Genomic DNA, 20,685 nt, shown 5'->3' with positions numbered 1-20,685 from the left:
TTATTTTTAGAGAGGGAAGGGAGGGAGAAAGAGAGAGAGAGAGAAACATCAATGTGCAGTTGCTGGGGGCTGTGGCCTGCAACCCAAGCATGTACCCTGACTGGGAATCAAACCTGCGACACTTTGGTTCACAGCCCGCACTCAATCCACTGAGCTACACCAGCCAGGGCTATTAGCAAATATTTTTAAAGCATACTGTCAATAAGAACCAGCATCATTTATTTATGATAAATATCTCTAAAAAAGAAAGAACTAGTAAAGCCCAATGAATACAGGAGGCCAGAAACAAGGAAAGTCTCTTAGATACAGTCCAATCATGGAGAGAGATAATAACAAGAACTAAGGAAAGTGTAGGTGCCTCACAAACTAGCTCAAGAGTCTTTCTTTGCTTCTGTTCAATCCAATTTTACTTTAAATGAAGAGGTCCCTATGTCTTTATTTCAATAGTATCACAGGTTCAGGCCACTCACTGATCTTGGTATAGTGGTATAGGTATTTGTCATCTCATTCACCATCTGTCACACAACATCATGCTGAGCTATTCAGGCAAGTACATGCTGGGCTGGGTCTGGCAGGGATACACAAAGAATATAGTGATATCCTTATGTGATGTGCTCAGTCAACATTCAAGGGCCTCAGTGTCTGGATAAAAGATCTGCCTCCACAGCCTCACTGAGTGATATTTAAGAGAAAATCTTAAAAAAGGGAATGATAAGGTTTAGAGTCAAACTATTGCTCTTACATTACATGTTTAGCTCATTAAGCATAAACAATGTCCTACTGACATGGAAAACAGTGTGTAAAAAGTAAGGAGAATCCTTTCCTTTTGTAAACCAAGAAAATCCTTTATACATATTCCACACAGTTGGTACAGGGGATAAATGCATGAATTTTAGCTCCAGTCTGTCCTCAGTTTAAAACCCCCCTCTGTCATTTAGTAGCAGCACGAATGTGAGGGAATTATTTAGTACCTCACTATTCTTACCTGTAAAATCTAGATACTGCATATACTTCATCAAGATCTTGGTAGCACACTGCTTGGCACTTATCTGCAACTCAATATATGAAAGTGTATAGTAACAATAATAATAACTTTGTAAAGCATATGATTGGCTAACCATTATGCTGTGAAACTAAAAGTAACACAAATAATACTGAAGGCAAACTGTAATTCAAAATCCCTTTAATAAAAATATTAAAGAAAAACTTAATATTGTTGTTGTTATTATTGATTCTAAAATTAAGTAGTGAAAGACCAAGGCCAAGAAAGGAAAAGGTAACCTATTGGTTACCTGCAAAGGAAAAGGTCACCAAGCGCTAAATAAATAGACTCATTATAAGAGGAGTGAAGCTAACACACATAACACAACAGGAGTTGGGTTGAGGGAGGACCATAGCGAGGTTGTGAGATATTGTGATCTTATCAAAACCTAAATCAAATGTACCAACAGCTGGGACTCCCCAAGTAGTTTCCACATGAGCCAAGCTATGAAGGCACCTGTGGTGCCTGCTGCACAGTGACGCCTCTCAAAGCAGTAAACAAGTGGGATTTTCATCAGTGGACTACAAGGACTACAAGTTATTCATATGTGAAGTTGTATGACACAGCCCTGGAGCTCCTTGGGGAGGCTTTTCCAGCTCTGACTTCTTTGGACTTCCCCGGACTTCCCCAAACCAACTTTAATCAAATGTACCTTGAATGAGTCTAAACATTACCTGTCTCTTCATCAGGATCTAAACACAATATGAAGGAACTCGTCTCAAGGTTCAGTTTGTACTGTAGTTGTAAATTTGTGAAAATAAAGGGAAATTGATAAACCAAATTTATACCAAAAGGTTCAGGAAAACAAGATTATTAATATATGTTCAACTAAGTAAGCCCTGTTTAGGTTCCTTTTTTAAAAAAGCAGAAAATATTAGCTTATACTCTTAAAAAGATTTGGTGTATTTTACCTATAAAAAGGAAAAAACATGGTCAGAAATGTTCATTTTGAAATTAAAAATATGCCTTCTAGATAATCAAATATAACTGAGGTGGAGGAATCAAATAAAAAAGGAAAAAGGACTCACACATGTGGACAGCAGTGTGGTGATTGCAGGGAGAGTGGGGGTACACAGACATTAAATGGTAATAAAAAATACAATAATCTTTAAATAAATAAAATATCACTGAGACTTTTGGCCAAGACAGAGGCGTAGGTAGACACATTGTGCCTCCTCGCAGGAGAGGGACAACAACAATTAAAAAGCAACAAACAACCAGAACTGACAGAAAATTGAATTGTATGGATGTCTGACAACCAAGGAGTTAAAGAAGAAACAACCATCCAGACCAGTATGAGGGCCAGAGTCAGGCAGCCAGGTGGAGAAGACTGGCGGCAAGGCAGTGGCTGGCAGACCTGGTGAAGTGGCAGTTGGCGGAGTGGGTGGTCCTACATTCATGTGCAGATGAACTAGAAAGAACAACTGGGAGGCGAGACACACCTCACAACCCAGGGCCCCAGCTCGGGGAAATAAAGCCTCAAACCTCTGATTGAAAACACTGGTGGGGGTTGAGGTGGCAGTGGGAGAAGCTCCCAGCCCCACAGGAGAGTTCGTTGGAGAGACCCACAGAGTCCTAGAATGCACATAAACCCACCCACACAGGAGTCAGCACTGGAAGGGTCTAATTTGCTTGTGGGTGGGTTTGTGACTGAAATCTGGCAGAGAGCAGAGCAAGTGCCATTTTTCCCTCTCTGACCCCTCCACCACATACAGCATCACAACCCCACAATCTGAGTTACCCCACCCAAGAGAATACCTAAGCCTCTGCCCACGCCTCAGTATGTAATAGACACGTTAAGACAAAACAAAAATTGGCCCAAATAAAAGAACAAATCAAAGCTCCAGAAAAAAATACAACTAAGCAATGAAGAGATAGACAACCTATCAGATGCACAGTCCAAAACACTGGTAATCAGGATGCTCACAGAATTGGTTGAATTTGATTGTAAATTAGATGAAAAAAATGAAGGCTATGCTAAATGAAATAAAGGAAGATGTACAGGGAACCAATAGTGATAGGAAGGAAACTGGGACTCAAATCAACAGTGTGGACCAAAAGGAAGAAAGAAACATCCAACCAGAAAAGAATGCAGAAACAAAAATTCAAAATAATGAAGAGAGGCTTAGGAACCTCCAGGATATCTTTAAGTGTTCCAACATCCGAATTGTAGGGGTACCAGAAGGAGAAGAGGAACAGCAACAAATGGAAAACATATTTGAACAAATATGTTTTCAAATATATTTGAAAATATATTTGAAAATATATTTGAACAAATAATGGAGGAGAACTTCCCCAATCTGGCAAATGAAATAGATTTCCAGGAAGTTCAGGAAACTCAGAGAGTCCCAAGGAAGTTGGACCCAAGGATGAACACACCAAAGCACATCATCATTGCACTACCCAAGATAAAAAATAAGGAGGGAATCCTAGAAGCAGCAGGAGAAATGGAGGCAGTTACCTACAAAGGAGTTCCCATAAGACTGTCAGCTGATTTCTCAAAAGACATCTTGCAGACAAGAAGGGGCTGGAAAGAAGTATTCCAAGTCATGAAAAGTAAGGACTTACATCCAAGATTGCTCTATCCAGCATAGCTATCATTCAGAATGGAAGGGCAGATAAAGTGCTTCTCAGATAAGGTCAAGTTAAAGGAGTTCATCATCACCAAGCCATTATTATATGACATGTTAAAGGGATTTATCTAAGAAAAAGAAGATAAAAAATATGAATGGTAAAATGACAGCAAATTCATAGTTATTAACAACCACACCTAAAACAAAAACAAAAGCAAACTAAGAAAGTAACTAGAACAAGAACAGAACCACAGAAATGAAGATCATATGGAGGGTTATCAACAGGGGAGTCGGAGGTGGAGAGAGGGAGAAAAGATAGAGAATAAGTAGCATAAATGGTAGGTAGAAAATAGACAGGGGAAGGGTAAGAATAGTATAGGAAATGTAGAAGCCAGAGAACTTATGTGTATGACCCACGGACATGAACTAAAGTGGGGGGATGTGAGTGGAATGGTATGTGCAGAGCAGAGGAGAGTGAAGGGGGGAAAATGGGACAACTGTAATAGCATAATCAATAAAATATATTTTAAAAATATATATGACTGAGTCAGGCTCAAGATTTAAAAATGACAGAATATGAGTTAGTGATTACCCAGAAAGAAGAACAAAATACTTCATTTTTCTGGTTGCCATCCCCAGAATGAATGCTATGTATTAAATACAGTTCAAGTTGAACTTCTCCCTCTAAAAGGACCACATGGGGGTGAGTAGTTCTTAAACTTTGTTCCTTCCACAGATCAAGATTTTCCCCTAAAGATGATATTATAAGACCATAATAACAGAAGCTCAATTAAACATCTCAGGATTTCAGTTCATGCAAGATTGGAGATCTTAGAAACAGTGTAAACCCCTGGTGAAAAGAGGTGTGCTCAGTAAAGATGTTCCTGTCAAATACAGAAATTCTTGGCTGGAACACACTTGGCTGAACATTGCACAAGGGGATGTGAGTGAGGGGAGCTTTTCTTTTTCTCCTTAAAGAACCAATGCAAACTAAGCAGAAAAACTGTATCACTAGCCATGGCAGAGACCAGCATCAAAGCCAGCCAGGCCATACCACACACATCAGGCTGCATAGAATTGAAGTGCTTTTGTGGATGGCTTTTCCACACTGTTCTAATATCATGCAAGGATGATAATATAATTGTTATCTAAAATGGGACAATCTTAAGAGTGAAAGAAGAGACATAGACAAACCAGGACTATCCTTATCATACATAGATTTCTAAGCATCTTGACTAGTGATGAAGTATTGGTAAATGATTAAAGAGTTTTCCCTCTGGGGCTGAGCAATTAGCATCTCTCAGGCTGAGAAGAGCAATCCTATGAAGTTAGGAGACAGAGCTTCAGTGATGGGTCCAGTGTTTTGGCTCATTTCAATGTTAGCTGCTCAAACTTAGAGATTGTAAATGATAGCCTCAGAAGTAAAACAGCATACCAGGGTAGTATGCCTGGAGAAATAAAATATTCCTTGTAGTCTGATCATAGGAAAGCTAGAGGGGCACTCCTGAGCAACCTTCCTTCTCATGTTCAAAATGTAAATTGGACCTTCCAATGAGAAATGGACAAGAGGTTGTTACAGAACACAACAAGGGGGGCCTGCGATGATATACTATTATTGAAAGAAGGCCCCGGGTCCGTTATGTCCGCCGCCAGAGGAAAGACGTCTCTCAATGCCAGAGATTCGTGAAAAGGAAAGGAAGTGTTTATTTAATGCTATACAAACTTCAAGTAGTGACCTAATGTCTTTATCAAAAATCCTAAAGTCCCTAAAAACACCCACAAACACAGTCACAGTCCTTCCTTCCTTCCTTCCCCCTTTGCCCAGTCCAGAGTACCGTATCTCAGGAAAGGAAAACGAAGTCCATGGCTCAGACAGTCCTCTGGTTCTTAGTTAGTCCTCCATCTCGACTGGGAGACCTCCCTGGGTTCCCGGCACCCTCAGCTGAGTCACCGGGATCTCTGCTAAAACCAGGTGGTGGTTCCCCTTCTAAAGCTGTGGGGGTCCCCACTCTGTCCAGGCCTCGTGGTTCTCCCTCTCAGGGCTGCGGGAAGGGGAGAGTCCCCACATTGCCAAAGCCGCGTGGTTCTCTCTCCTAAAGCAGCACGGTTCTCTCTGGGATGCAGGAGTCTCCACTCCGTCAAAGCCGCGTGGTTCTCTCTTCTCTCAGGGCTGCACATGGCTCTCCTTCTCAAAGCAGCATGGTTCTCTCCCCTCTCTGGGATGCAGAGTCTCCACTCTGCTAAAGACGCATGGTTCTCCTTCCTAAAGCAGCATGGTTCTCCCTCAATGGCTGAGGTCCTCCCCATTCTGCTAAAGCCACATGGTTCTCTCCTTCTCAGGGCTGCACATGGCTCTCCTTCCTAAGGCAGCATGGTTCTCCTCCTCAGGGCTGCACATGGTTCTCTCTCTCAGGGCTGTGCATGGTTTTCCACTCTGTTAAAGACGCATGGTTCTCTCTCCTAAAGCAGCACGGTTCTCCCCCTCAGGGCTGTGCATGGCTCTCCTTCTCAGGGCTGTGCATGGTTCTCCCCCAATGGCTGAGGTCCTCCCCATTCTGCTAAAGCCGCATGGTTCTCCCTCTCTGGGATGCGGGAGTCTTCACTCTGCTAAAGCTGTGTGGCTCTCTCTACAATGGCCGTGATCCTCTCTGCATGTCCACAGCCACATGGTTCTCCTTCAGGGCTGCGGGAAGGGAGAGTCCTCACTTTGCTAAAGCAGCATGGTTCTCTCCTCAATGGCCGCCAAGTCTGGGTTTTAAATCCCCGTGGCCAATCTTCCTCTGCAGCCTCATTTCCGACTCCTCCCACACTTGGCTTCACATGCCAGAATTCATATCCTTCCAGCTTTACTGGGCTGCCATCTTGAGTCTGGGCAGGTGTGGCCCCATGTCCAGGAGCCAATCTTCTCCGAGCTCCCACGCAGGCGCTGTAGCTTGGGGGATCTGCCCCCAGTCACGTCTTGGTGGGGAAGTTACTTCCATTCCCCTGGCTCAGAGATGATCACAGCTATTTAACATATCCATGCAACCAGCCAAAGGCTATAGATATGTTAAATGACCACACCAGAGCTTAGCTGCAAGGCTGTTGCTATGCAAAACAGATCTCAATGGCCCTGCTCCATTTGTCCCTTCCCCCAACCCACACCTTGGGGGGGGGGAGGGGAGGGTGGAGACATCTTAAAATATCCTGGACACCTTAAGTTCTGGACCCCATTTCAAATGCCTATTTGGGATCCCCCCTCTTGGCTGCACCCTGTAACAAGGTCACTAAGGAAATTAGAGAAAAACAACCATATATGTGTGTGTGTGTGTGTGCATGTGCATGCGTGTGTGTGTGTTAGATATGTTATAGATGTGTGTGTGTGTAGATATTTGTGTGTGTGTGTAGGGATGGTGTGAGACATGAGTACAAATTACTACAATGAAACACAGAGAGAAAAGAGTGACTCCAATATTCAGAGGGAGAATTTTGCATTTTGACAGGATTGAATGTAGAAAAGAAGAGTGAGCTGGGCTTTGATGAAAGTGTACCAATTGGGAGAGGTGTAGGGCATTTAATGTTAAATACAACAGATATGAGAAGGCCAAAGACTGGCTTTAGGGAGAGTTGAATTTGATCCATACAGAGATAGTTAGAGGGAAGTTCTAAAGGTCACTGTGACAGGTGTTGTCACTTTTAGCTGGCACATCTGCCAAATAGGTCTTTCCTGATTGTTCAAGGCTCCAGGACCAATGTGACCACACAGTGAGCAAGTATTATCTAAGAGACTCATCTGTAAACTTTCTTCAATACCAAGTGGTAGGCTATTTATTTTCTATTAAAGGGAGTTGATGAGTGATGTGAATAATCACTCTCATAGTAGATTATATTATCAAAATAGTCTCAAGACACCAAAACACACTAGAAATAGTAAAAATACTTGGGATGTGTTTTAGTCAAGTTTCATATTCTAAAGAAAAAAATTATTTTTCAACACACTATTTGAAAAGCAAAAAGGGCCCTGTCATTGCAGAATTAAGCTTCCACTTACATTGCAATATGTCATGCAATGTCATTCATGATGATATCAGTCAAACCTCCCATCCTGATTAGAATACTCCAACCCCCTCACCATAGGTATAGCTTGAGGAATAGTTTCAGGACCTAATTCCAGACAATCAGAATCCTTTCCAGGACTTTTTTCCCAGAATTACTGAACAATACATTTTATCTCTAATTAGGACTACATAGTATTCTAAGCTTACATAAGTTTCAGTCTGCTCTCAGGCACCCAACCCAGTTCCACATAGGAAGCTTCTTTGCAATAGCAAAAAGTGAGTTTAGCATAAAAAGATAAAGACGAAAGATAGAGGGGGAGAAGAAAGAATCCTTTCTTTCTCCCCTTGAATTCCAGATTCTGCTTTTTCTCTTTCATTCTATTAGCTATCACAATTGCTCTTCAAATTATGTGGCCCAGTACATTCTTGGACAGACTCAGGATCTTACAGACCATAAAAAGTAGCAGTGACCACAAATATTTTGTGATCACTACACAAATTTTGGCTTATCTAGACTCATGCCAACATCTCCAAAATACCACATTGAGAGGGAACTGTACTATCATAGTGTGGGGGGCTCCACGCACAGGCCCCCTCTTCCCCCCCAGCCGGCTGCCACAGATGAGAGAGAATAAGTCTACCAAGACATGATCTGCTTAGGGAGGAAAGGTGGCCCATCTCTCAAAGGAGTAGGACCAAGAGCCTTTTTCTCAAGGGGTTTTTATGGGTTCGTTTGCACAAGAATACAGGTAAAGCTCATTAATCATTGTCAAGCAGTAAGGATCAAACAATAGATAACAAAGAACTCTGAGGGCCTATTCTGAGGCAGGGTCTGATAGCTAAAGAGCAATAAAACTTTTGAGGAACAAACTCAATTCTTGCTTGGACCCTTATCGTTTAATTGAGAGCATTCTAAACAAAGCAGTTTTCACAGGATTTTACATATTCTTTCTTAGGCCTGATTGCCTGGGGAACCCACCCTTTCCAGCACAGGGCTGCACCACCCTCTGTCATTGTTTCAGGCTTAAGTCAGGCAGAGGAAGTAAGGCAAGCAAAAGATTAGGAGACTTCTTGCAGACAGGATGAGGACTCAGGCTTTGTCAAAGCCAAGGGGTGAGGGTCCATCACCCCCTTTTGCTGTACGCCCCAAAGTCCTTCCTTGGTGGCCTCCCACGTGATCGTGCCTGGCTTAGGTCGTTCCCCCCTTTGGGAATCTTACCCATCATTGGCTAACTGACCAAGCATTAGGGGCCAGTTATGGATGAAGTAAAAGGAGTAGAAGTGGCACTCCTGCCAGGGACATGAGCTTTGTCGCCTTAGTGGGTTCTGATCTGAAGGTTACTCCCTCAGCCCTAGCCTTATGGGGGTTACAGCTTCTTAAACAGGTGGGACAGTTCCCAACATCATAGATCTCCCATTCTTTAAAAATACATCACAGGTCCTGGGATTTCAAAAACATCTTGAAAATGCATAAAATGGGAAGAATCATTCTTACTCAAATAATCACTATTTAGCTTCAGCAAATAAGATAGTGTGGTATTGGTGAGGGATAGACATATAGATCAATGATAAAAAATAGAAAATAAGAAAGAGACTTGCACAAATATCTCCAACTGATTTTTATAAACGTGCAAAATTCAATGAATGATGGGCTTCTTTACAAATGATGCTGGAGCAATTGAATATCCATAAGCAAACTAACCTTGCTTAAACCTCACACCTTTATACAAAAAAAAAATTATAAACTTAAATGTAAGGTATAAAACTGTAAATTAAAGAAATAGGAGAAATCTTCAAGAATTAGTTCTAGGTGAAAAGTTATTTAGCCTTGACATCAAAAGTATGACCAAAGGAAAAATTGATAAATTAAACCTCATCAGAATTTAAATTTTTACTATGCTAAAGATCCTATTTAAAGGAAAAAATAAGCTAAATAATGAGACAATATTTGCAATCCACATATCTTACAAATGATTATTTTCTGAAACAAATTTTCAAAAAACCCACAGGAGTCAGTAATAGAAAAAAAACAATCCAATTAGAAAATGGGCGATAAATATGAATAAATATTTCAACAAAGATGATATAAGGATGACAAATAATCAAATGGCAAGATTTTCAACATTACTGACCATCAGAGAAATGCAAATTAAAATTACAATATTACTACCCATCCATCAAAATAGCTAAAATAAAAAATTGTGACAATATCGAATACTGGCAAGTACGTGGAGAAACTGGATCATTAGTGCATTGCTAATTAGCATGAAAACTAGTTTTCTCTCTCTCACAAGATTAAGCATGCAACTACCAGCAACCCAGCAATGCACTCCCGGAGACATGAAGAAATGTTCAAACATTGCTGGTGGTAAAGTAAAACAGTTTAGCCACTCTGAAAGAAAATGTGGCAATTTCTTTAAAAAGTAAATATGCAACTATTATATGATCTAGTAATAGAATACTTGGCCATTTATCCCAGGGAAGTAAAAACTTATGTTTTTATAAAAACTTGTATGTGAATGTTCAGGAAAGCTTTATTCGTTGTAGCCAAAACCTAAAAACAGCCCATATATCTTTCAGTGGGTGAATGATTAAGCAAACTGTAGTTCATCCATAGCATGGAATACTAGTCAGAAATAAAATATAAACTATACAATTCACACACTTTTGATGAAATTCAGAGAATTATGCTGAGTGGGAAAAAACTAAATTTCAAAAGCATATTGTATGATTACATTCATACACAATTTTTAAAATAACATTTATGAGTGGGGAAAAGATTATTGGTTGCCAGGGGTTAAAAACATGAGTGGAGCAAGTTGAAGGAGAGAAGTAAGTTTGGTTGTAATAGGGTGATGAAAGGGTGGGATTTTGTAGTGGTCGGAATGTTCCATATCTTGACTGTGGTGGGGAATACAACAAACCTATATAACTGATGCAATTGCATAGGACTAAATGTGCATATATGCATAAACATACAAATAAGTACAAGTAAAACTATAAAAATATGAATAAGATTTTTATCATATCAATATTCTGGCTGTGATATTATGGTTTTGGGAAAATGTTGCCATTGGGAGAAACTAAGTAAAGTGCACTCTATTATTTCTTTTTTTCTTTACTTCTTACAACTGCATGTAAACCTACAATTATATCAAAATAAGTTTATTATAAAAAAATGATTCTACATTTATTTCTCCCTAAAGCCAACTGCAGTAATCAGTCTCTTACACAGCTGTTCTTATTACTGTCTGTCTTCAGGGCTGCACAATAACAAGAACCTAGCAGCTTTAAATATTTCAGATAGACCCAGAAAGGAGTAGACTTTTGGGAACAGTATGTCCTCATTTAACATTGTCAGTTGTTCTGCACTTTAAGTGAAATAAAATATCTAATGAAACTAATTTCACTGTAGGTTAATTAATATAAATGAGCATTAATCTCTTCGAGCATCTGATGAATGTTGTAAAGAAACTTTGTTGATGGAAATGACATTATTCTAGTATCTGCTGTACTTCACTTTTTCTGTGTCATGGGTGTCAAGCAGCCAAAGTGCTGGGTGAAAATTATTTCTGAGGAAACTGAGTGTATTGAGTTGGAAGGTGCAACTCCATCTACCCAAGTGAATCTCCTATTTCATAGCCTTTGATTTTTGACTGATGCTGATGAAGAGAGATCAAACTAGAAAATAAAAAGAGGCTCTCTTTAAATGACACCTTCAAGAAACTCATGAACCCCAGGTGGAGGAGTATGGAAGAGATAAAATACCAATCAATTTGTGCTGAAGTATCAATAATACATCTCAGCAAGAGAGACCAGCATTTAGTAGTCACACTTTTACCACTCATGCAGCCACCGGTGCTTATTCCATACTTTCATGTGGCCCCTATCAACAATGGCACCCAATAAGATATCACCACCGGTGACAACTGTACCCATTCTGAAGGGTTGCTTTGAATCATAACTGAAACTAGAATGTTCTACTAGTATACACTGTGTATTCTGCCTAGCCATTTTCATAAGGATACATGATTATCCTGAGACACAGTATATTCTGCCTGAATATACTGTGAAGGTTCATCATGTTCTGAAGAACCTGCATAGTGCATTTACCCAGAGGAAGCTAGCAATTCCTGTTAACATACTGATATTTGTCAACAAAGCATCATTTTTCTAACTGCTTGTTGAGGTTCAGGTTAAGGCCCTTTCATGTTCCTACCCATCAATGGATAATTTCATGTTTATGAATTGTTTCTACTACTGATTATGAGTGAGACAAGATTCAAATTTATTTATTTTTTTAAGATTTGTATTTATTTATTTTTAGAGAGGAAAGGGAGGGAGAAAGAGAGAGAGAGAGAGAGAGAGAGAAACATCAATGTGCGGTTGCTGGGGGTCATGGCCTGCAACCCAGGCATGTACCCTGACTGGGAATCAAACCTGCGACACTTTGGTTTGCAGCCTGTGCTCAATCCACTGAGCTATGCCAGCCGGAGCTAGATTCAAATTTATTATTAGCTTCACTTCTCAGTTCCCGCTGTCCTTTCTCTGGTTGAAATTATTTAATGAGTTCTCTTTCTCAAAGAATAATCCAAAATAAGCGTGTTCCCAAATTCTTCCAGAGATGTCAGGCAAGTTTGTTTACAAACATCTAGATTAACTTTCTTTTCCATTTAGGTTATTCTTTATGAAAGTGTTTTGCAATCACTTATAATGCAGTATTAGTAGGACTGTTTCTCTGATGCATATATGGGATTTGTTCTCACAAGAAAATATTGATATCTAAATTTCTTGTATGTCTACTTCAATAGTTTCCATAGTGAGCTTTCTTTTTTCCTGACTTCATAAGCATTATGTTTTACTCTGTTTGAGACTATCCTCACACAAGTAAGTATTCAAGTGTCCTTCAGGATGCTTTTTAATAAACATGGCCTTATCATCAAAATGTTCCAACAAAATTTTATAAGTATATGAGCTAGAGAAATATTATGTACTAGATGAATATTTCCAAAAGGATGTACTAGTTAATAGGTTCTCTTACTGATGCCAAATTAGGATCTTCTTCTCTACAAATGTTTGTCTTCTTTGATAAATATTTGAAAGTACTCACTATGACCATGAGTGGGATACAGGGATATATAGATTAGATATAGAATTAAAGTCAGAAAGGATGTCTCCCCTAATTAACTCACAGCTTAACAGCAAGAAAATGATCCTAATTATATAGTTACAATAATGTAACCATGGTTTTCAATAGCTACTCAAAAAGCTGTTTCCTCCTTTCTCCCTACCCTTGATACTTCCCTATAGACAGAGCAATTGTGCTTGACTTGCTCACCAAAAATAAAATTTGCTTATGGATGTTTAACCTAGCTCATATTTTAATGAAATATACCTGAGGATCTGGTAATTCTGCCTGCCAGCCTCTGTGCCTGGCCCATTCACTACCTATCTTTGCTCTACTCTGTGCCCACCAGGGCTGACTTTGAAGAAGCTACATTTCTGAGCTGCCACTCTTGTGGCTTCTGACGGGGTTCAATTAATAGAAGGAATTAGAAGGCACTATCAGGAGATCTGAAATCATAAAGAGAAAGAGTTCAGGGCACTTACCCATCCCCCCCCCCACACACACACACACATAATCCCTCTTTGTCCACGCATGTGTTCCTGGCAATGGTTATGACACTCTACGACTATAACTAGAATTAATCAGTTCTTTACAATAGCTTTGGCTATCACCTGAATCTAACTAATTACTACACTTACTGTCTTTAATCTTCAGGTATAAAGTGTTAATGGCTTCTTGCTGTGGTTAGTCCCTAGGTACCCCAGTGTCACTTGCTGGTCTCCTTAACCCTATCCATACCTCTGTAACAGTTGCTGCATCAAGTTCTTTCAACATCCCAGCTAAATGTGCTTTCTGCTTTTTGTTAGGATCTCTTGTGTGCACTTGGGATTACACCTGTAATACAAGATTGAAAAGGAAAAGAGGTAAATGGCATAAGAGTTAGAGTACCTCTTAGGTTTTGTGATGTAAGACATCTTTTCCAGGTAGTAGATGAGAAAAAAACTTCGTGGATGACAGGCAGTCAACAAAGGCATAGGTTAATTCTTCACCTTTCTGATGAGAAATACTGATTCATTTTCCCTCAATCTCTCTCTCTTTCTTAGGTTTGGGTTATTCAGAGGAAACTACATATTGCTCCTAGAAAGAACTATGGGTTCCAAAGTTTGCCTTTTGATGAACTTACAAAATGTCACTCTCTCTATGTGAGCCTGATCTGAATGCTCCTGTTGAAATGTCATGGGGCCAGCCCTGTTCACAGAGTACGTTGGCAGAAACTCAGCTGGGAGGTTTCTAGGCTTCAGCAGCATCACAATGCAGAGGACAGCCACAGTGAACTCATGAATAGAGAAGCTAATCTGCTTCCTTTCTCTCTCCTTTGCCCTTACCCTCACTCTCCCTATATCCTTGTCTCTTCCTCTCATAGACAAACCACTTGGCAAATGGGATAAGGGTGAGAGAGACTTTTTTTTTTCCTTTTTGAAGACCAAGCTATTTTGCTCCTACAAAGCGGTATTAAAGTGATCTTCAAAAAGATTCAGCACAATGGTCGAAGAGAATTGCATTATGCCGGAGAGTTGTGTGGACCATTGTTCAGGCCTATTTTGATTTCACAGCTCTGGCAAGCTCCAGAGCTAAGGCCCCATTTAGCACTCCAATCAAACTAATTCCACCTTCACCTGGGCTGAAAAATGAGTAAAAGTCTCAGAAAACTGTTCACAGGAGAATCCTGGGGCACTGTCTCTCCTCCCTTCTCTCATTTGTGTCTGTCTTCTCCATTTCTCCCCTCTTTACACCCACATTTCCTTTCTTCCCTTTTTTTTTCTATCTAATTGTAGGGGAAACAAAGTTGGAAAATTATTATAGTAATTGTTTCAAATATATCTTGGCCGGTATTCAAGAACTTTTTTCCTCAAAGAAATATGAAAAGAAAACAAAAACAATTGAATGTCTTTTTATTTTTTTAAAGATTTTATTTATTTATTTTTAGGGAGGGAAGGGAGGGGGAGAGAGGGAGAGAAACATCAATGTGCAGTTGCTGGGGGTTATGGCCCGCAACCCAGGAATGTACCCTGGCTGGGAATTGAACCTGGGACACTTTGGTTCCCAGCCCACGCTCAATCCACTGAGCTATGCCAGCCAGGGCTTGAATGTCTTAATAAAGTTCGAAATGTTAGGGCAGCCCTACCTGAGTTTGAGTGGCTGATGCCCTAGGTGCACTGTCAACTCATTCTTAAAAGAGGTCAAGATCCACAGCTGTGGGTGAGGTCACAGATCAGTGTGATTCTTTTCCTTGTTCGGACTCTACCATTGGATTGGTTGCTCTACACATGAAGTCATGGAGCCCTCAGAGCAAATAACATGTAATAACTATGTCATCACTCCACAAAGTCTGGTCTGAGTCCTTCTTAGGCGAGAACACCTGTTATATTGTGTGTCGATCTCTTCTGAAACCTGTTTACTTTCCTGCCTCCTTCTCTCAACCTAAGTTTACCCAGGCAGTGACTGTGCTGCCTACCCCTTGGATTGGTCCTGGGAGAGGGCAGTGAAAGCTCAGAAATCAATTCATGTTTAGTAAATAATTGATAAATAAACTAATGGAAGGATACAGATCAGCAGAGGCACAGATACATTTTTCTGAAGGTTTTAACTTTTTGCAGGTGGAAGAGACACAGAATTCATCCAGTTTCTGTTCCTTCTTTGATTGCAAGATCTTATCACCTTCTGCTGAAAACTGTAAAAGAAACCCCAGGAGTTACAGAATAAAGCTCCATCTCTTAAACTTAACAAACAAAAATTTCATGACAGCTCCATCTAAACCAATCACTCTTAGTACCCACTCAGCCTGGTAATCTGTGTATCAGTGGTAGTAAACTATTACAGTTCTCTTCTTGGACCATGCCCCTCTCTCCATCCCCTGCCGTTCCCTCTTCCTCAAAAGCCCTGCTCCACCTTTCTTTCTTAACTGGTAAGTTCCTTTTTGTCTGTGGGGACTCTGAGCCTTAGCTCAAACACCTTCTCCCATTGACTGCTCTCTTACCTCCCTGTTATAGGGCTTCTTTATCTCCATGCCAACACCACCACCACTGCCACCACCGCCCCTCATCTGCTGTGCTTATCACATTAGGTTGCAAATATGACTTTGCTTGCCTTTCTTCCCTTGTAACCCACCCCACCATTCTTTTAACATTATTTCTGTATATGGTGACTTGTTAACTACAATGCGACTGCAGATAAATATCCTGTTTGCTTATGAATTTTAGAAACTAACTTCAAAAGAAGTAGATTTCAACCTGCTGACATTCAAGCTCTGGAAGATTTGCTTACCCTCAAGCAGTTATCTGAACAGACTGCCTTGGCTTACACAGTAGTCCTGCAACATGAATCTACCATCTTCTCAAGCTGCTGGCTCTTTAATAAACCTACTTTCCTCCCATCAGAGCCTGCCTCTTAATTATTGACTTTCAAGCATCAGGCAGCCAAACTGGGTTCAGTATCACTCTCAGCTTCCACCCTCCAACAACATATACTCTTCCACCTATAAAATGATTTGGTATTCTTGCCCATGAGTTCTAGCACATTTCCTGAAAGGGGGTAATTGCCCAATATACAGTACCTTAACCAAATAAACAAATGAATAACCCAGTTAAGAAAGAAGAACAAAGATTTCTTGAAATTTCTCCTATAGTGTTGGTTTTTGCTTTACTTTCTTATTACAACAAGAATATATGTTCATTATATTAAAAACTGTAATTACTACAGAGTGTGTAGTTCTCTCCCACCATCTTTACCTATTTGGAAGGCAAAATAAAACCTTGTTGTTTAACTTTGCATTTATATTATAAATGAGATTGAACCTGTTTTCCTAAAGTGTAATGGCCATCTGTATATTTCTACGGAGTAATCTGTTTCTGTTATTTACCTATTTTTATTGGAGTATTTAGTCTATTATTAATATAAAAAGCTCATATTAAAAACATTTTGGTCAAAATTTTAAATATATTTTCAAGCTTAATTTATTCCTTTTACTTTTGTTTATTTTTGCCAGGTTTTTTAAATAAAAATATTTTTAACTGCTGGGGTCAAACATATCAATATTTTTAACATGATTTCTTTGAATTTATTTATGGAAAGATTCCCTTATGTACTTATTGTTTCATTTTTAGATATTTTTTAATCTGTCTGGAATTCATTTTGACATAGAGCATATAATTTCTCTACAGAAATAACTATTTGCCTCAGCATGATTTATTGAATAATTTATAATTTATTTTATTTGAAATGTCACATTTACCATATATATATATATATATATATATATATATATATATATATATATATAATGTTTTTGCCATCTTATAAAAATGTGGTTTCATTGAGAAAGATACTCTGGCCTCAACATAGCACTATAAAAAGTCAGAGTTTGAAAATGAATTTTATCTTAAGACATTTTCATATTTCTCTATGTCAGTCACTCCCTTTCTCACTCTTCTACCCCACTTATTCTTCCCTTTTAATTCTTCTTGCCTATTTTCCCAGATTTATTCTTCTATATAAAACAATGTTTTTTAAAATTCAAAACACCCCAAAATATAGAAAATATTGATTGCAATGAAAGACTTTAAATTAATTTTAAAAATAACACTATTATACTTCTAAGTACATCTCTTTTTATATTTCTAGATAATTTGTAAAGGCTATTTAAAGGATATATCTTTCAAAGTTTATTCCAAATTATGCAATATTTTTTGTAGAGTTAATGGAAGGCATTTCTTTTCTCATGTATTAGTTTCCTATTGCTGCTGTAAGAAATTATCATAAACATAGTGATTTAAAACAGCACAGATTTATTTTCTTACAGGTTTTGAGGTCAGAAGTCCAAAAGTGATTTCAGTGGTCTGAAAGGCCAACCATGCTCCCTCTCCAGGCTCTAAAGGAAAATCCCTTTCCTTGCATTTTCCAGGTTCTAGAGCTGAACTCCTTGCCTCCCTTGCTTGTCTCATAGAATCTCCTTTGTCTTCAAAGGCAGCAACTTTACACCTTAAAATCTCTCTCTGTGCCCCTCCGCTCCCATCATCATATTATCTACTTCTATAGTACAAGTACCCTATTATTTGGATATTTGTGATTACATTCAGGATCTAAGATCATAATCTGGGAAAATCTAATCTCAATATCTTTAATTTAATCTCATCTGCAAAATCTCCTTTGACATATAGGGTAACATTCACAGGTTCCAGAGACTAGGACCTAGGCATGTTTGGACAATTATTCAGCGTACTTCTACCCTTAATATTTATGACTTGAAGTAAATTTTTATTTTATTCTAATGACTTTACTTGGGTAGTTGAAGCAAAGAGAAATAGTGGCAAATTTTGTCTCCTTTTCAGGACTTAAATCTTTTGTTTTTTTCCCCTATCTTATTAAGTATAACTTTAAGGAAAATAAATCACACTGGTAGTAGCAGGTATACTTTTCTTGATCTTGATTTTAATGCAAATTTTTCTGATGTTTCAACAATAAACTATAATTTTTCAAAGCCACTTAAACATTAATTTTATTGATATTGTATAATTGTATTCTCACATTTTTAAAATAAAATTAGAAATGAACTCAGATTGAAATTCTCAAATATGCTGCCTTTTAATTAATGTCTGCCTAACCTGTATAATATTAAGCCTTTGAAAGGCCTCTGTTAGGTTCTGAAAATGTCAAAGGAAATAATGCCAATATTATTCCTATAGTAAGACTGGGACAAACAAGTATATGCATGTTATTATGTTGTATTAAATATTATAAATGGAAAATAATTTGATAAACTAGATGAGTAAGAAGAATTGAGGAACTAATTAGATTGTATACTGAAGCATGTTGTTTTTTAAGGCATAAAGTCCATCTGAAAGAAGACAAAGTCACTGGACAAAATAAGATGAAAATATATATCTTTTATTCCATGTATATAGGAGAAAAGTGGGCAACTGAAAATCTTTCTTTAATTCTATAATTAAAAGCCTTTTGGGAAAAGACTTGTATTTTGAGAATATTTTTGGCTAGTTTCTTTGTTTTACTGCCATGGCAAGAATGACATCATGTGGCCAACAAAAGTTTCAGTGCTGTGTTATCTCATCCCTCCAAAATATTGTTACAAGGGTACAGAGTGATCTGATTAAAATAACTCAGATCTCTGGGGGGGAAGTAAGGAGGGGCTGGAGGAGGAGTTTGCCAGGCAATTGTGGGCAGTTTAGATGGGATTGGATGAGAAGCTGAATGCCTCCAGAGCCAGTGGTAATAAAAAGAGGGCTTGCCCTCTGGCTCAGGAAGGGCTCTCTGGCTCCTGAGCTGGTGCTCTCTCTCAGGCTCAGGCTCAGGCTCTGGTTCTGGCTCAGGTTATTCTTTCTTGAGTATGCCTGGATGATTGTGCTGCAGCTGCCCGCATTTCCCAATGTATGGTATTCTGTACAGGAAGGAACTCTAGGTAGTCTAGGACCAAGCTGGCCTGGCAAAAGGTGGCAGGTTTATTCTTTGCATGTTCTAGAGGTAACAGTCTCTGAGGCAGAGGCCTGCCATTGTGTAGTTCTGTATATTATGTGGTTTGTAAACTAACCCTGTAAAAACAAGATAACTAAAAACTAACAGGGAAAGAGATATAAGAACTCAAGTGTTAGAGTTTAGCCTTAATCAATAGGCTTAAGTGATTAGAGCTCTGACTTGAGTAAGTGCTTTTGAATAAAGTCTCCTTTCCTTTATCACCAAACATTTGCCTCTGGAATTTTTGCCTAGAGCAGGGATGACAAACTCATTCTCACAGGGGGCCACAGTAGCCTCTCGGTTGCCTTCAAAGGGCTGAATGTAATTTCAACTCCTTAACAGTTAAGGAGTAGTTACATTTATACAGTCCTAAAATTATTTTTGCACTTTGACGGCAACTGCAAGGCTTATGTGGCCTCCCGGTGAAAATGAGTTTGACACCCCTGGCCTAGAGGGAGGCAGCAGGAAACAGAACCCCAAGTGCTGTTTGGTAACAAGAGGAGGACAGATTCCTTGTAGCATTATTTCTGTAATTTACTCTAGTTGGTCTAGTTGGTTAATAGATATTGGAAAGCTTTTTCTCTTTTGAGATTAATATACAGTTTGTTACACATATAATTATATGTAATATAATTAATATTATTCTTACCTTTGTCTAGTTTTGATATCTGTAGTAATATTTAGCCGCAAGGTAGTATAGCATTTTAAAGTTGTATATACTTGTTAAGTTCATTAGACATTGTTTTATAATGTGTATTCCATGCTGTGTCATAGAAACTCAGAATCAGAATCTTTTTTGTTGGGCCCTGAAAATAAGCATTTTGAGCAAATATGTAATTTTCATTCATATTGTGATGTTTATGACCCACACATATAGTGATTAGTCTCAATGGTTTCATAGTCTAAATATGCACTAGTTATATGACTTTTGAAATATTTTTATCTTAAACATGATGTCCTCACCTATGGAATAGAAAAAATACTTAGGGAAGTTTTAAGAATGATTTAAAATCATGTCTGCAAAGAATTTAGTTATAACTAATGTCTTTTTAAAATAAGTACTCCTTTTAATACTTTATTATAAATCACTATTTAACTACATTCTAGATTAACACATTTGGTTCAGTGGTAACTTTTTAAATTTGATTTGTATATTTGATGGCAAAAGAAATCCTTGTGTTTTTTTGCTTTTCTTTTGTGGAGAGTATTCAGAGTCAGAATGGTTAGCCTTCTGATTTAAGAAACATTAAATCAGATAATGGATTTAGAGGACTGGGAACTTGACCTTCACTGCCCTTGCTAGATAAGTCATAATGTCTCAGATCATAGAAGCAGGAAATTAGAACTGAGTCTCTTATATAAAGTTAGGCACCCTCAAATGTCATTTTCATTATGAATTGGGAAGTAGAATATTGTATTCACCTATCCTAAGAAGAAGCA

The sequence above is a fragment of the Phyllostomus hastatus genome, unplaced genomic scaffold, assembly GCF_019186645.2.
Source record: "Phyllostomus hastatus isolate PE091 unplaced genomic scaffold, TTU_PhHast_1.1 phas_contig_38, whole genome shotgun sequence".
Lineage (NCBI taxonomy): Eukaryota > Metazoa > Chordata > Mammalia > Chiroptera > Phyllostomidae > Phyllostomus > Phyllostomus hastatus.
Note: the sequence above shows the minus strand (reverse complement) of the source record.